Here is a 15,411-nt window from a genome sequence, read left to right as displayed (position 1 = left end):
TAGATTTTCTTCTAGGGTTTTTATGGTATTAGGTCTAACATTTAAGTCTCTAATCCATCTTGAATTAATCTTCGTATAAGGGGTAAGGAAAGGATCCAGTTTCAGCTTTCTACTTATGGCTAGCCAATTTTCCCAGCACCATTTATTAAATAGGGAATCCTTTCCCCATTTCTTGTTTCTCTCAGGTTTGTCAAAGATCAGATGGCTGTAGATGTGCGGTATTATTTCTGAGGACTCTGTTCTGTTCCATTGGTCTATAGCTCTGTTTTGGTACCAGTACCATGCTGTTTTGGTTACTGTAGCCTTGTAGTATAGTTTGAAGTCAGGTAGCGTGACGCCTCCAGCTTTGTCCTTTTGACTTAGGATTGTCTTGGCAATGCGGGCTCTTTTTTGGTTCCATATGAACTTTAAAGCCGTTTTTTCCAATTCTGTGAAGAAACTCATTGGTAGCTTGATGGGGATGGCATTGAATCTATAAATAACCTTGGGGAGTATGGCCATTTTCACGATATTGATTCTTCCTATCCATGAGCATGGTATGTTCTTCCATTTGTTTGTGTCCTCTTTGATTTCACTGAGCAGTGGTTTGTAGTTCTCCTTGAAGAGGTCCTTTACATCCCTTGTAAGCTGGATTCCTAGGTATTTTATTCTCTTTGAAGCAATTGTGAATGGAAGTTCATTCCTGATTTGGCTCTCTGCTTGTCTGTTACTGGTGTATAAGAATGCTTGTGATTTTTGCACATTAATTTTGTATCCTGAGACTTTGCTGAAGTTGCTTATCAGCTTAAGGAGATTTTGGGCTGAGACGATGGGGTTTTCTAAATATACAATCATGTCATCTGCAAACAGGGACAATTTGACTTCTTCTTTTCCTAACTGGATACCCTTGATTTCTTTCTCTTGCCTGATTGCCCTAGCCAGAACTTCCAACACTATGTTGAATAGGAGTGGTGAGAGAGGGCATCCCTGTCTTGTGCCAGTTTTCAAAGGGAATTTTTCCAGTTTTTGCCCATTCAGTATGATATTGGCTGTGGGTTTGTCATAAATAGCTCTTATGATTTTGAGGTACGTTCCATCAATACCGAATTTATTGAGCGTTTTTAGCATGAAGGGCTGTTGAATTTTGTCAAAAGCCTTTTCTGCATCTATTGAGACAATCATGTGGTTCTTGTCTTTGGTTCTGTTTATATGCTGGATTACGTTTATTGATTTGCGAATGTTGAACCAGCCTTGCATCCCAGGGATGAAGCCCACCTGATCATGGTGGATAAGCTTTTTGATGTGCTGCTGAATCCGGTTTGCCAGTATTTTATTGAGAATTTTTGCATCAATGTTCATCAGGGATATTGGTCTAAAATTCTCTTTTTTTGTTGTGTCTCTGCCAGGCTTTGGTATCAGGATGATGTTGGCCTCATAAAATGAGTTAGGGAGGATTCCCTCTTTTTCTATTGATTGGAATAGTTTCAGAAGGAATGGTACCAGCTCCTCCTTGTACCTCTGGTAGAATTCAGCTGTGAATCCATCTGGTCCTGGACTTTTTTTGGTGGGTAGGCTATTAATTGTTGCCTCAATTTCAGAGCCTGCTATTGGTCTATTCAGGGATTCAACTTCTTCCTGGTTTAGCCTTGGGAGAGTGTAAGTGTCCAGGAAATTATCCATTTCTTCTAGATTTTCTAGTTGGTTTGCGTAGAGGCGTTTATAGTATTCTCTGATGGTTGTTTGTATTTCTGTGGGGTCAGTGGTGATATCCCCTTTATCATTTTTTATTGCATCTATTTGATTCCTCTCTCTTTTCTTCTTTATTAGCCTTGCTAGCGGTCTGTCAATTTTGTTGATCTTTTCAAAAAACCAACTCCTGGATTCATTGATTTTTTGGAGGTTTTTTTGTGTCTCTATCTCCTTCAGTTCTGCTCTGATCTTAGTTATTTCTTGCCTTCTGCTAGCTTTTGAATGTGTTTGCTCTTGCCTCTCTAGTTCTTTTAATTGTGATGTTAGAGTGTCAATTTTAGATCTTTCCTGCTTTCTCTTGTGGGCATTTAGTGCTATAAATTTCCCTCTACACACTGCTTTAAATGTGTCCCAGAGATTCTGGTATGTTGTATCTTTGTTCTCATTGGTTTCAAAGAACATCTTTATTTCCGCTTTCATTTCGTTATGTACCCAGTAGTCATTCAGGAGCAGGTTGTTCAGTTTCCATGTAGTTGAGCGGTTTTGATTGAGTTTCTTAGTCCTGAGTTCTAGTTTGATTGCACTGTGGTCTGAGAGACAGTTTGTTATAATTTCTGTTCTTTTACATTTGCTGAGGAGTGCTTTACTTCCAATTATGTGGTCAATTTTGGAATAAGTGCCATGTGGTGCTGAGAAGAATGTATATTCTGTTGATTTGGGGTGGAGAGTTCTATAGATGTCTATTAGGTCCGCTTGGTGCAGAGATGAGTTCAATTCCTGGATATCCTTGTTAACTTTCTGTCTCGTTGATCTGTCTAATGTTGACAGCGGAGTGTTGAAGTCTCCCATTATTATTGTATGGGAGTCTAAGTCTCTTTGTAAGTCTCTAAGGACTTGCTTTATGAATCTGGGTGCTCCTGTATTGGGTGCATATATATTTAGGAGAGTTAGCTCTTCCTGTTGAATTGATCCCTTTACCATTATGTAATGGCCTTCTTTGTCTCTTTTGATCTTTGATGGTTTAAAGTCTGTTTTATCAGAGACAAGGATTGCAACCCCTGCTTTTTTTGTTCTCCATTTGCTTGGTAGATCTTCCTCCATCCCTTTATTTTGAGCCTATGTATGTCTCTGCATGTGAGATGGGTCTCCTGAATACAGCAGACTGATGGGTCTTGACTCTTTATCCAGTTTGCCAGTCTGTGTCTTTTAATTGGAGCATTTAGTCCATTAACATTTAAGGTTAATATTGTTATGTGTGAACTTGATCCTGCCATTATGATATTAACTGGTTATTTTGCTCGTTAGTTGATGCAGTTTCTTCCTAGCCTCGATGGTCTTTACATTTTGGCATGTTTTTGCGATGGCTGGTACCGGTTGTTCCTTTCCATGTTTAGGGCTTCCTTCAGGGTCTCTTGTAAGGCAGGCCTGGTGGTGACAAAATCTCTAAGCATTTGCTTATTTGTAAAGGATTTTATTTCTCCTTCACTGATGAAACTTAGTTTGGCTGGATATGAAATTCTGGGTTTAAAATTCTTTTCTTTAAGAACGTTGAATATTGGCCCCCACTCTCTTCTGGCTTGTAGAGTTTCTGCCGAGAGATCTGCTGTTAGTCTGATGGGCTTCCCTTTGTGGGTAACCCGACCTTTCTCTCTGGCTGCCCTTAAGATTTTTTCCTTCATTTCAACTTTGGTGAATCTGGCAATTATGTGTCTTGGAGTTGCTCTTCTGGAGGAGTATCTTTGTGGCGTTCTCTGTATTTCCTGAATTTGAATGTTGGCCTGCCCTACTAGGTTGGGGAAGTTCTCCTGGATGATATCCTGAAGAGTGTTTTCCAACTTGGTTCCATTTTCCCCCTCACTTTCAGGAACCCCAATCAGACGTAGATTTGGTCTTTTTACGTAATCCCATACTTCTTGCAGGCTTTGCTCATTTCTTTTTCTTCTTTTTTCTTTTGGTTTCTCTTCTCGCTTCATTTCATTCATTTGATCCTCAATCGCTGATACTCTTTCTTCCAGTTGATCGAGTCGGTTACTGAAGCTTGTGCATTTGTCACGTATTTCTCGTGTCATGGTTTTCATCTCTGTCATTTCGTTTATGATCTTCTCTGCATTAATGAGTCTAGCTGTCAATTCTTCCACTCTTTTTTCAAGATTTTTAGTTTCTTTGCGCTGGGTATGTAATTCCTCCTTTAGCTCTGATAAGTTTGATGGACTGAAGCCTTCTTCTCTCCTCTCGTCCAAGTCATTCTCTGACCAGCTTTGATCCATTGCTGGCGATGGGCTGCGCTCCTTTGCAGGGGGAGATGCGCTCTTATTTTTTGAATTTCCAGCTTTTCTGCCCTGCTTCTTCCCCATCTTTGTGGTTTTATCTGTCTCTGGTCTTTGATGGTGGTGATGTACTGATGGGGTTTTGGTATAGGTGTCCTTCCTGTTTGATAGTTTTCCTTCTGACAGTCAGAAGGACTGTCTGTTGGTCTGTTGGAGATTGCTTGAGGTCCACTCCAGACCCTGTTTGCCTGGGTATCAGCAGCAGAGGTTGCCGAAGATAGAATATTGCTGAACAGCGAGTGTACCTGTCTGATTCTTCCTTTGGAAGTTTCCTCTCAGGGGTGTACTCCACCCTGTGAGGTGTGGGGTGTCAGACTGCCCCTAGTGGGGGATTTCTCCCAGCTAGGCTACTCAGGGGTCAGGGACACACCTGAGCAGGCAGTCTGTCCGTTCTCAGATCTCAACCTCCGCGTTGGGAGATCCACGGCTCTCCCCAAAGCTGTCAGACAGAGTCGTTCGCGTCTGCACCGGCTCCTGCTACTTCCCCTGTTGGTCTTCAGCTGTGCGCTGTCCCCAGAGGTGGAGACTACAGAGACAGGCAGGCTTCCTTGAGCTGCTGTGAGCTCCACCCAGTTCGAGCTTCCCAGCGGCTTTGTTTACCTACTTAAGCCTCAGCAATGGCGGGCGCCCCTCCCCCAGCCTCGCTGCTGCCTTGCCAATAGATCGCGGCAGACTGCTGTGTTAGCAGTGAGGGAGGCTTCGTGGGCGTGGGACCCTCCCGGCCAGGTGTGGGGTATATTCTCCTGGTGTGCCTGTATGCTTACAGCGCAGTATTGGGGTGGGAGTTACCCGATTTTCCAGGTGTTGTGTGTCTCAGTTCCCCTGGCTAGGAAAACGGATCCCCTTCCCCCTTGCGCTTCCAGGTGAGGCGATGCCTCGCCCTGCTTCAGCTCTCGCTGGTCAGGCTGCAGCAGCTGACCAGCACCGATTGTCCAGCACTCCCTAGTGAGATGACCCCAGTACCTCAGTCAAAAATGCAGAAATCACCGGTCTTCTGTGTCGCTCGCGCTGGGAGTTGGAGACTGGAGCTGTTCCTAGTCGGCCATCTTGCTCCCGGTGGTCTGTTTCTTAAAGGCTATGTGTCTCTTGGAGATTTGCCCTCTGCCTGAATGCTGTGCCTATACTAGCTCTAACTCTGTACCTCCTTTGTTTGAGAGTTTTTGGCAAATTGATCACATGTTAATATTTGCCAAAATGGCTTTCAGTGAATTACATTAATGAAGATCCAAGAGTCTGAGTCTGACATTGACTTCCGGGGTCTTTTCTCCAGGTTCACCACTTGCCAGCTGGATAACCTTGGCAATTGAACCTCTCTAACCTTCAACATCCTCATTCATAAAACAGGAAAGATGAGAATATCATGACCTAAGTTGTGTGGATCTATGAGGTATCCCATGCAATGCGCTGTACATGAATAACTACAAAATAAGAGCTCAAGCACTGTGACTTATCATTGTCTCATAAGACTCAGATCACCATGATTGTCTCTGTGCTTCTATTATTGGAAAAAGACATAGGTAGGGTTTAAATTTCCCCTTTTTGCACCTAAATATGCAAGACACTCTGTTGGACGTTTATTTCAATTGACTCTTACAAGAATCCTTAACATGATATATCAACAAAAATAGGATACTTCAGTCACAGAAATCTACAAAATTGTTCAAGCTTTAATGGATTCACAGGTTCACAGATTTGAACCTGTGTCTAATTCTAAAGGCCATTAATACGTCATGTTATGACTACTAGATATCAGTTCTTATGTGTGTATTTTTAGTCACAAATCTGCCCCAGCCTCATATCAGTTATTTTTGATTTTTTAAAAATATTTTTATTTAATCATATCATGGTTTCTTAAATCAGAAGGGGTTTAAGAAATGATGTGAACATGTAATGCTCTTATTGCTTCTTTATTTATCACTTTGGGAAATTTGTTATTAGTAAGATAATGCTTTAAATTTAAGGATGTATACATTTTGGAAAAAGTATTATCCATATATTCATATTGGATCTATCCATATATTCATATTGAAAGGAAGACGGGTTGACAGGAAACACATACTATAATAGAGACAACCAGAAAAATGAGAATAATAATGAGGATGGCATCACCCTGTATTTCGTAGAGTATAGTCACTGGCAATCCACTCTTCCTGGGTCCTTTTACATACGCTTACCTAATTTAATCCTTGGAGGATGGAAGAGGAGAAATTGTTAGCCTTATTTTACTGATGAGAAAACCACATCTCAGAGAGGTTAAGTGATTTAACTAAAGTCATATATTTAATACATAGTAGAGCTGAGAACGGAGCTTGAGATTTTCCAGAAAAAATTTTTAACATTGGAAGAAAATGTGTTTAAGTGCTAAGGATAAAAATGACTAGTATAACAGAGGCTCCTGGATGTTTCTCGATGTCCATTTTTCTCATTTCTCTTAGAGATAACCTCTATTGCCAAAGAACCTCACCTTCCAGAATAGTGACAATATCTCTCGGCCTCCCCTCAGCAGTGGCCAATTAGCTTCTGAGGGTCTTCCTTATAAGATTGCTGACATATGATCCTCACCTCTTTCTTCCTGTCTCTATTCAACCTAACTGCACTAGAACATGGTGTCTCTATCTCCATCTTGGGCCATGCTCTTGCAGGCCACACACTGGGGATGGTGGAGAGGAAAACTAAAAGTTCCCTGAATCCCACACAACTGGGGAGACACTGTATGAGACCCAAATTACTCTTTTCAGAGCAATACTCACAGATATTGTTCTTTGTGGAAGAAAAAATGGACTTTGATCATATTTATGTTGCTGTTATGCTGGGTCTCTACTGGCACCAAATCCAATCCTAGGTAATGCAGCACCTATGTGGAAGTTTTGTTCCTGAGGCAACAGGCAATACATGAATTTGAAGACCAGAGAGGCTGGCTAAGAAGAATCAAGACCAGAGGTCTGAATTGAATTCCTTTAAGAAGAAGCATATTAAGAAAAGTTACTAGATCCTGGGGGTGCCTGAGAGATGGCAGAACTGTGCCTGAGTGAAGGAGCTGTGATTAAATGAAAGAGAGTGAGTCAGCTCCCCATGTCGAGAGGAAACTTAGAGATTCGTAAAGACACCCTTACATTGACCACTGGGCCCTTTCACACAGGGTTTTGTGACTCTACCCTTGTTGACAAAGAGAGCGGCCAAGGAAGTTAGATTTGGGGAAAGATGGTGTTCCCTGTTTGTTTCTCTTTCTTCCCCCTCAGTTGCTCATCTTACTTAACAAGAGATTTCACATAAGAGACACTTGACTTACAGGCACTACAATGACCACTGTTCTTAGGCCTATATTCCACGGACTTTTCCCCAAATTTACTGAACTAACTTAATCACAGAAGATGTCTTCTCTGTCAGGAAATATCACCCGTCACCTACTTGTATGAGTTATACAGACACACAGGAAATGCCTCTTTCTTGCACTTTGTAGTGTGCAAAACCCTATCATACATAATGTCTCAGTCATTCCGTATCTTTAATATTAGTCTTTTTTATTTTTATAAACTTTTCTATTTTAGAATAGTTTTAGTTCTATAGGAAAGTTGCGAAGGTAGTTCCCACACACCCATATTCATAATAGTTTCTCTCATTATTATCATCCTAAATGACAGTTCATTTGCCATAATCAGTGAACCAATATTGACTATTATTAACTAAAGTTTATAGTTTACTTAAATGTCTCTAGTTTTTGCCTGCTGTCCTTTTTATGACACAGAATCCCATCCAGAATAACAGTATATTTAGTTATCAAGCCTCTTTAGGCTCCTTGTGACTATGACAGTTTCCCAGACTTTCTATTGTGATGCACTGGACAGTTTTGAAGGGTAGTGGTCAGGTATTTTGCCAAATTTCCCTCTATTGGGATTTGTTTGATATTGTCCTCATTATTACACGAGGGTTATGGGTTTGGGGGAGGAAGATCACATAGGTAAAGTACCATTCTCATTACATTTTATCCATATAACATAGTATCAATGCGATTGATTTCTGATATGTTACCTCGATCACCTGGCAGAGGTAACCTTCCTCAAGCTTCCCCACTGTAGAGTTACTCAGACGTTAATTTTTTAATGATTAATTTCTAAATTCCTTCTTAATTCCTAAAATAAACTGAGTTACACTTACATAAATACATGCAATATGATATGACAAAAATAGGCAAGGCAAGTAGGTGGAATGGGAAAATGAGGACAGGGAAGTAAGAAGAAGAGAGGCAAAGTAAGTACACAGAAATGCCCACCAGAACACGCTGTACCAACACCAAAGGCAAATTGCAAATTTAGCTCCAAGCTTCTTAAAAGCCAAGTCACAGAAATGGAAATATGATGCATTAGGAGACTCATGTTTGTCCATAAATTTTGTTTTAATGCATGGGCCTGCTAAAATTTCTCATATCTGTCCTTCTCAGAAGTCTAGTGGGATATAATGGCCAACATTTTAGCACTTTTTTTTTTTTTTTTTTGAGACAGAGTCTCGCTCTGTCACTCCGGCTGGGGTGCAGTGGCACGATCTCAGCTCACTGCAAGCTCCGCCTCCCGGGTTCACGCCATTCTCCTGCCTCAGCCTCCCAAGTAGATGGGACTACAGTCGCTTGCCACCATGTCTAGCTAATTTTTTGTATTTTTAGTAGAGGTGGGTTTTCACCGTATTAGCCAGGATGGTCTCAATCTCCTGATTTCGTGATCCGCCTGCCTCGGCCTCCCAAAATGCTGGGATTATTTTAGCACATTTCTATGTATGTATGTATGTATGTATGTATGTATGTATGTATCTATCTATCTATCCTCCATCATCTTCTTTCTATCATCTACACATCTAGTAATATATCTACAGTAATTCTTTGATCCTTTAATCCTTTGATGTAAGCTAAAGGCATAAAAATTAAGCCAGAGTTCAATATATGATATTCATTAAGGGGAGTCTATTAAGTCCACTCATGTTGTTATTTAAATTTGACTGATCCAAGGATAAAAGGTATGCTGTTTTTAGTAATAAATAGACTGCTTATGATTCAGACAATAGACATCAATACCATTCCTCATAAATGAGCATTTGATAATGTTCAGGTCTCCAGAAATGTAGGTTATATTTTCTAACAAAACAACAGAAACAAGAAAACTGGAGTAAAGATATGTGCATGCTATCACGTAATCTCAAAAAGAAGATGGAGTTTATACCATCTTATGAAAAATAGCAGCTCTAACTAAGATCACATGGCCACAGGAGTATTTTTAGAGAGAGATACACTTTTAGAAAGGTACATTGATGTACTCAGTGTTTTGTAGTCAGTAAGAGGAAAGGCCAGGACTCAAAAATTGATTCTCTGTCTCAAGAATTCTCTTTGGAGGATATTTGTATACCAAAGATTTTATTCTGCTAATTATTTTAGTGGCAGATGCCTCAGCCAGAGCAGCTGTACATCCTCATCTTAATTTGGCTTCTCAATGCAGCATAGCCTCAGGGCCAGAGTGTTGAGTCAGTCATACCTGAATTTGAATATGGGAATGTTACTGTCCATTATTCTCTTTACCTACCTAGTATGGTGGCTGGCATGTAAGGAGCACTCAATACATTTATGTTTATCAGAGTCATTATTATTTTTATTTCTATTGCATGTGCCCAAAACAGTTATTGATTAGCTGTATCAATGAATAAATGAATGAATGAATTCAGACTTTACCTTTCTTTTTTTCTGGCCATGGATTCTCACTCTGTCACCCTGGCTGGAGTGCAGTGGCATGATCTCAGTTCACTGCAACCTCCGCCTCCAGGGTTCAAGCAATTCTTCTACCTCAGCCTCCCGAGTAGCTGGGACTATAAGCGGACACCGCCATGGCCAGCTAATTTTTTGTATTTTAGTAGAGACGGGATTTTACCATGTTGCCCAGGCTGATCTCGAACTCCTGAGCTCAGGCAATCCATCTGCCTTGGCCTCCCAAAGTGCTGGGATTACACGTGTGAGCCACCGTGCCTGGCCAGACTTTACCATTTCTTAGCTCTATGATACTTAGTCAAGTGAGGATAACACACATCCCTTTGTGGGGAAGACTACATAAGATCAGAAATGTTGAAGCACCTGATCATGTGACATATGAGAAGGTGTGTATGAGTACAAGAACGAACTTGCCAGCTCACAGCATAAGCTCCATATAGCTGAGGCACTGTATTTGTTCATCTCCAAGTTTTAATCCATTTTTTAACACACGTCAGTCTTTTAACTGTGTCTTTTCAAGAGGATAGAAAAGAAAACTGTAAGAGACATTTCTATTTCAGAAATGGTAAAACATGGGGAAAAAAAGAATGCTCTGAGATGCAAAAAAATATGGCATTTTATTTATGAATTGTTAAGTTGAACATGTAAGGCTTATATGAGTTTAAATGAAACAAAGCAATTTTCTCAGGGACAGATCACCCTTGAATAAACAGACCTTCAGGTTTCAGCTGCAAGAGGTGAAAAACTTAATTTCTGCTCTCCAGCAAAATAGCAGTGCCCTTAAGACCTTGCCCTGTAATCAGCCCATCCCTGGTTAAAACATTAGGCACAAGAGGCACAGATGCGAAGAGCTCCCAAAGCTTCGTATAAGCGTTGTTCCCAATGGCATACACGCACAACATGGTCTATTTGTGCTAAACGCATGCAAAAGTTGGTGCCAAATATGCAGTTTGCTTAATGATGGAATAAAGACCACTAAAATTAATGGATATTTGAAACTCATCCTTCCAATACAATTATTGGAGCAAGAGATGTTAATTATTCCCATTACTTCCCTCCCCACCTCCCAACAGGCTGCTCTTTTGACTTGCGAATGCAACTATCTGCTTTGTTCCTAGTGAACTTAATTCATCAGGTGGGTCTATTTCCAAGCTCTTAGTGCCTCACATATAACACTTCAATTAAATTGAGAAGAGTAATTACTTAAAGTGACAAACAGAAGAATGCTAATTAACTAAAAAGTTCATTTCAGGGCACTTAAACTAGAGTAGTGCAAAGTAAAGAGGTCATGATTTAATGTATTTGCCTGACTTGCTTTTGTAAAACACTGTTCTTCATTATAATAATGCCAAAAGAGCAAAAGTATGCTGCATTAACGTAGAATTAATGACTCTTGGTTACTCAGGAGATTTGATTTCTGTGTTTTTATTCACCACGTGTATAAGATTCATGATTGAGAATAAAGTTAATGATGTTGGATTTTTAATCTTGTTATAAATTTTTCAAGTTTATCTTAATGTTGCTAATGCCCTGGCTAGAAAATCAAGCCTACTATATTTTTTAAACCCCTGAATCCTAATTAATTGAAATGCAATTATATAAATATTTAGATAATTTTTGTTAATGCTATGTTTAATATCACATATACTCATCCTTGGTGTTCGTATATAAATACCCCGTGAGCTTATTAAAACTATTTAACATTTGGTTTTTGTAATAGGGGATTTGAACTCGGTAAGTGACTCAAATAATGACAGAAGCCACCAATAAAACAAAAATACTCTTGCTAAATAAACATAAAGAGTCAAAAGAAATATAGTCTACTATTTTGCTAAAACTTACTAATCATTAAATATGCCTTATTTTTAATTTAACTCAACATTTTAATAGTAACCTATACGCACCAGGATGAATGTAGATGAGACTAGAACAACAAAGAAAATGAGAGATTGCATCAGTTAAAGCCAACAAGTTTAGCTTATTGACATACACTTGATATTAAAAAATAAATTGAGATTCCATTTGCACAAAATGTTTGGTACCTGGCACCACAGTAGGTGCTTGACAAGTATTAGTTGACTGAATTTGGGAATAATTACTATATAATCAGAGAAGGGGGTGCAAAGGGCTTTCAAAGGTGTTACAGAATGGAAATAACCTCCAGCTATATATTTCAAGTCTAAGAGGGAGTATGTTCTACCGGAAATGAGAGGAGGTCTAGGTGGATGCTTCTGTTGTTATATTTTTCAGCCACCAACTATTGTGTCAACTTCAAATAGCTAAACCTTCGGGGACAATACGTTTTTCTTTTCCCGCAACACCACCCCAGGAATCTCCTTCATCAGTATTATTGACTGAATTGTGTCTTCCAAGAAATCACGAGTACGTCCAAAGGCAACTGTTTTTGGAGATAGGGTCTTTAGAAAAATTATTAAGTTGTAATGAGACCATGAGGGTGGGTGCTAATCCGATTTGACTATTGTCCTTACAAAAAGAGAAATGTTTTACACACAAAGAGGCATCACGGAAGCAGACATAAAGAAAAGGCCACATGAGGACACAGTAAGAAAGTGGTCTTCTCCAAGCCAGGGAGAGAGACCTTAAAAGAAACCAAACTTTCAGACATCTTGATCTTGGACCTCCAATGTCAAGAGCTGAAAATAAACAATAAAACATAAAATGGTGTTGTCCCAGGAAACTGATGCAATCAGTTACCCTACCATCATTTCTTACTATTCTGTCTCCCTGTCCATTTACTTATTTCCTCCAACCTAGACATTCATTCTTTTCTTTTACCTTAAAAACAAAAGAACTGTGCATGTGTGTGTAGACACACGTAAGACAAAGCTATCTCCACTTTGGACCTTTCTCTAGCCATCATGCTACCTTTCTCTCTGCCTTCTTAATCAAGCATTTGTCTGATGGTTTACACTCAGTGTCTGCATTACTCACATCCTGACAAGACTTTGGAATCAGGCTCCTGGATGTACCACTTCATTGAAACCATGCAAATTCAACTAGTGACTCTCTCAACAGCAAATTCAATAGGCAGTTTTCCCATCTCATGTTGTATGACTCCTACATGGATTTTAAATCTGTCTTACTGTTCCCTAAATCTTGAATCCCTCTCTCCCTTGGTTTCCATAATGCTATTCTCTTCTGGTTCACTTCTTACCTCTTGCCACCATTTGCTGATTTCTTTCTTCTGATAGTCTTCATTGGCCAGACTTTAAAGGTTGGTATTATTCAGGATTTTATATTGAGCCCTCTTCTCTTTAGCCCCTACCTTGAATATCTGAGTGATCTTGCTTCTTTAATTTTACAATTATTTATACCTCAATGAAAAATAATCTATATCTCTAGACCAAGAACGCCCCTGAATTTCAGAACTTTATTTCTCATTGTTTTATCTCTCTATGGCTGTTTAAAAATCTCTAAGCAGGCCGGGCGCGGTGGCTCAAGCCTGTAATCCCAGCACTTTGGGAGGCCGAGACGGGCGGATCACGAGGTCAGGAGATCAAGACCATCCTGGCTCACACGGTGAAACCCCGTCTCTACTAAAAATACAAAAAAAACTAGCCGGGCGACCTGGCGGGCGCCTGTAGTCCCAGCTACTCGGGAGGCTGAGGCAGGAGAATGGCGTGAACCCGGGAGGCGGAGCTTGCAGTGAGCTGAGATCCGGCCACTGCACTCCAGCCTGGGCAACAGAGCGAGACTCCGTCTCAAAAAAAAAAAAAAAAAAAAAAAAAATCTCTAAGCAAAGCAGACCTTCTCTCTCCCTCCCTACCATTTTTCGTAAACCTTCTCATACTAATAAAAATCTGTGGCCCAGTCTGGGAATCTGACCTATTTCTTTTTCTTTAGATAAATGTAGATAATCTTTTATAATTGTGAGTCACAAAAGGTGAAAGATTTATACGGTCTGAAGAGAAACTGGAGGGTGAGTCACAAAAAGTAACAATTCGAATTGCCTTCCATTTAAATAAAGGAATACAAAAGATTTCTTGACAAAGAATACCATGTTTGGGCCTGAGTCAGGTAGTGGCAACTCAGTGGTTTAACCAATTCTATGAGCCTAACAAATAATAATTTTTCTGTTAATGCCTGCAGAGTGCTCTTTTGTGTTGTTGAGAGTGCACCTTGGGAATGGAATCAGAGGTTAGAGCCTTGCTTATCAAATAGTGTGAATAGAATTCCCTTACCTGATGATGCCAAAAGAAAAAAGTATCGACCAGCCTATTTTTGTAGTTTTTGTAGAATTTGTAGCTCTTATTCAAAATGACTGTTGCCCATTTGCACAGGGGTGAGGATGGGTGTGCTGTGGTTGATTATTCAGGCACCATGGAAGGGAAGAAGTCTGCAAAATCAGTTAAAGGATAGACTTCAGGCTATCCCAGGAAACATGTAAAAATCTAAGATTTATTGCTGGAACCAAATGAGAAAATTGAAAACATGCACCTATATTCATATACATAAAAGATGCAGGCATGGCAACCAATCAAGACCTCCAATTTTCTGAGATCATATAGCTATGTGGTGTGTTGGAAATGAGGTAATATGTTAATGAGAAGAGAGTTAATTGAGAAAAACGTCTATTCAGGTTTGCTGTCTTTCCAATTGACAGTTCCTCATCACAAGGGACTCACTACAAGGTCAAATCATTTAGTATCTGCTCAAATCAAGACAAAATATGTATGTACAAGGGCTAGGTCCCCCTCTTCTGAAGCCTTCACTACTACACTTTCAAAGAAAACACAGATGGATCTAACTCATTATCTTGACCCCAATCTTCCAAATGGATTTCCTTCCTATGAAAATCTACTTCTCTATTACCATCCACCAGTTGCCCAAGCTGGAAGCCTAGGATTCAAACTCAACATACTTCTTTATCCCCACACGCTGGAGCCTAACTTCCAAATATCCTTTGCATTCATATTATTTTCTTCATTCTCATTACCTCATTACCTGAGTTCTGGTCCTTACAGCTGTCAAATGGACTATCTTCCTCCAGATCTATGTCTCCAATGATCCCTCTAAGATCCACCAGAATAATGACTCAAGTATTTTAATATTATAATGGAGCTTTTTACTTTATTTAAAAGAACAATTTTCACTGCTAAAAAAAAAAAAAAAAAAGAGACACAAACAATAAGATATTAGGTTGGATAACTTCAAGTATTCCTTCTGGCTCCTCCATTCCAGGGCTCTAAAATTGACGTTCATGTCAAGAACAAGGAAAACACCATCATCACCATCATTGTGAACAGTGTAGTTATGGTTCTCTACAGCGTCTGACTTCAGCAGGAACAGCTACACAAGTCCCCCATTCCTTTTTGGTTTTCTCATGTCTAATGAGAAACTTTGCAGCCTTAAATCAGAATTTCATGCCATCATCATCAAACCATCAAAGAAGAATCCCTAACTCAATATGTAGGCAGTGTGCTGGAAGCTTTTTGGTATGTATGCCTGTATCCAAAACAGCACCTGGTCAAAGGAGCTATGTTCTATTACAACTTGAGTCATCCTTTTTCCTTACTGGTAATAGTAACAATGTTCTTTATGATGATTCAAGAAAGTATCATAAACTCATGCATTAACAGTACCTCCCTTGTTCTTAGAATATATCCATAATGTATTCCTCCTACCAGAAAGTGGGAGGCTTTGAAGTGCTTA

The sequence above is a fragment of the Rhinopithecus roxellana genome, chromosome 5 (genome assembly GCF_007565055.1).
Source record: "Rhinopithecus roxellana isolate Shanxi Qingling chromosome 5, ASM756505v1, whole genome shotgun sequence".
In the NCBI taxonomy this organism is placed as follows: Eukaryota; Metazoa; Chordata; class Mammalia; order Primates; family Cercopithecidae; genus Rhinopithecus; species Rhinopithecus roxellana.
This window is presented reverse-complemented; position numbering follows the sequence as displayed.